At 42.6% G+C, this 3,235-nt stretch overlaps 1 pseudogene; it reads left to right on the forward strand.

The window, feature by feature from the left end:
* Positions 1–1,658: 1,658 nt before the first annotated feature.
* LOC115834717 lies at positions 1,659–2,059 on the forward strand (annotated as a pseudogene).
* The last annotated feature ends 1,176 nt before the right edge of the window (positions 2,060–3,235 follow it).

The following is a 3,235-nucleotide window of genomic DNA, read 5'->3' on the forward strand; positions in this document are numbered from 1 at the left end:
CAAGAGATTCTCCTGCCTCAGCCTCCCTAGTAGCTGGGATTACAGGTGTGCACCACCACACCCAACTAATTTTTATATTTTTAGTAGAGATGAGGTTTCACCATGTTGGCCAGGCTGGTCTCGAACTCCTGACCTCAAGTGATCCCCCCGCCTTGGCCACCCAAAGTGCTGGGATTACAGGCATTAGCCACTGCACCTGGCCACTGTGTTCTTATCTGATCAGCTATAACATGCATCCGAATTTCAGAAATGTTCAAATGTAAGAGGAAGAAAGTGTCACTGAATCAATATAATGTGGCAAAAGGCTTCAAGGTGAAATGCATTTGGGAAATCTTTGAGTTTGACAAGCCTCCTTAACACAGGACTTGTCAGAGTGTTCAATATGCTCACATGCACTATGGGAAGAGGGGGCAAGGAATGAGCTGTTCACTGCATGCATTTCCACAGACCTCTTTCTACCGGAGCATCCCAGCAAGAACGTGTTCTGTAGAGTCAGCTAGGAATAAGCTGATTTAAGAAACAGGAGTGCATACAGGGGACTGAGCCCAAAACCTGGGAGTATTTAAATCTGAAGAGAGAAACACCAAGACACATTGGAAGAAAGACCTCAGAAGGTAGACCTTTGGTGGGAACTAAGGCGAGGGAAAGGGCAGGAAGGGAAGAAGAGATGGAGAAAAACACAGGAGGCTGATTCAAAGAGAAACTCAAACTCCACCCTTAAGGAGAGGGAGTGCAACTCTCCAAAATCTAGGATGGCCAGCTGGGTGCGTTTATTACTCAAGCAGAAAAGTAACAAAAAGCCCACTGACATAGCAGTAGATTTCAATTTGGCTAAGAACAGCTATAGAAATGTAATAAGGATAAAGAGAATCAAATTATTATTTTAAGAAAAAGGGGTTGGTTTGGGTTTTCAAATATGCATTCCAACTAGACCTTGTTCCTGGTAAATGCTCAATAAATATATATATTGATTAACTGCTGGCTTCATTCCAACAACAAATATTTTTGAAATACCATGTAAGCCCTGAGCTACATTCTGTGGGAAGTTCACCCAGATAAATAAAATGGGGTTCTTGCCACCCACCTAACCAGAAACCTGTATTTCATTGATTCTAAGATGCACATTTTAAAAATCTTTTTTTTTTTTTTTTGTGGTGGAGTCTCTCTCTGTCGCCCAGGCTGGAGTGCAGTAGCGTGATCTCAGCTCACTGCAAGATCCACCTCCCAGGTTCAAGCGATTCTCCTTCCTCAGCCTCCCAAGTAGCTGGGATTACAGGTGCCCACCACCACACCAGACTAAATTTTTTGTATTTTTAGTAGAGACGGGGATTCACCATGTTGGCCAGGCTGGTCTTGAACTCCTGGCCTCAGGTGATCCGCTCACCTTGGCCTCCAAAGTGCTGGGATTACAGGTGTGAGCCACTGCTCCCAGCCTAAAAACTTGTAACATCTCTGAAACTGGGCAGCCTTTCACAGTCGGGCATCTCTGACGTGGTTGTTACGATAGTGTGTGCCGACATTTGGCCATAACTATTCATATTGGCATCACCTTCAACTGAAGTATGTACATGGTTGGTTCTATAGCTATGGAGCTTAATTGCCATTTAAAGTATCATCAGCTTTTTTCTTCCCTGGCTATCTGAGGTTAGACCGCCATCATGAACGACACGGTAACTATCCGCACTAGAAAGTTCATGACCAACCGACTACTGAGAGGAAATAAATGGTCATTGATGTCATTCACCCCGGGAAGGCAACAGTGCCTAAGACAGAAATTTGGGAAAAACTAGCCAAAATGTACAATACCACGCTGGATGTCATCTTTGTATTTGGATTCAGAATTCATTTTGGTGGTGGCAAGACAACTGGCTTTGGCATGATTTACGATTCCCTGGATTATGCAAAGAAAAATGAACCCACACATAGACTTGCAAGACTTGGCCTGTATGAGAAGAAAAAGACCTCAAGAAAGCAACGAGAGGAACACAAGAACAGAATGAAGAAAGTCAGGGGGACTGCAAAGGCCAATGTTGGTGCTGGCAAAAAGCCAAAGGAGTAAAGGTGCTGCAGTGATGTTCTCTGTGGCTGTTGTGGATTTTTCACAAGAAGATTAATAAACCATAAATTTTCATGTGAAAAAAAATCATCAAACAATTGCTATTATTAAAAAGTAAAAAATAATAGATGCTGGTGAGATTGCAGAGAAAAGGGAACATTTATACACTGCTGGTGGGAATGTAAATTAGTTCAGCCACTGTGAAAAGTACTGACGTTTTCTCAGAGAATTTAAAATAGAACCGCCATTTGACCTAGCAATCCCACTATTGGGTATATACCCAAAGGAATATAAATCATTCTACCGTAAAGATACATGCACATGTATGTTCACTGCAGCACTCTTAACCATAGCAAAGACATAGAATCAACCTAGATGTCCATCAACGGTGAACTAAATAAAGAAAATATGGTACATATACACCACGGAATACTATGCAGCCATAATAAAGAATGAAATCATGTCCTTTGCAGCAACATGGATGGAACTGGAGGCCATTACCCTAAGTGAATTAACACAAGAACAGAAAACCAAATCTACGTGTTCTCACTTATAAGTGGGAGCTAAACATTGAGTACACGTGGACACAAAGAAGGAAACAACCAACACCAGGGCCTACTTGAGGGTGAAGAATGGAAGGAGGGTGAGGATTGAAAAACTATCAGGCATTATTCCAATTACCTGGGTGACAAAATTATCTGTACACCAAACCCCCATGACATGCAACTTACCCATGTAACAAACCTGCACGTGTACCCCTTGAACCTAAAATAAAATACCATCAAAGAGACTGTAACCTGATTCAATGTGGAAACTAAAAGTTGGTGTGGGTGCAGCAAAGCATGGAAATGCAGCAGTGGGGCAGATATTTAATAGGAGAGTAGCAAATATTTGTCACTAGAGGAATGGCTGCAATTCTATACTTTCTCGCAAAGCTATAACCAAGTGCTTATGGGACTTAGGCAAGAATGCTGAAGACACAGAATTAGAATAAGCTGTTTTGTCACAGAGAAGCATGCAAAAGAACAGACCACACACCAAGCAATGCAAGGAAGGACAGGAGAAACTGCTGAATCCATGGGGTAGATGAAGGAAGGGCCAAAGTCATGCAATTAAAGCTGGTGTGACCCACGCCCATGCTGCACAGGCTGCCATCAGCACACCAGACCTCCATCAGCA

The sequence above is a fragment of the Nomascus leucogenys genome, chromosome 4 (assembly GCF_006542625.1).
Source record: "Nomascus leucogenys isolate Asia chromosome 4, Asia_NLE_v1, whole genome shotgun sequence".
In the NCBI taxonomy this organism is placed as follows: Eukaryota; Metazoa; Chordata; class Mammalia; order Primates; family Hylobatidae; genus Nomascus; species Nomascus leucogenys.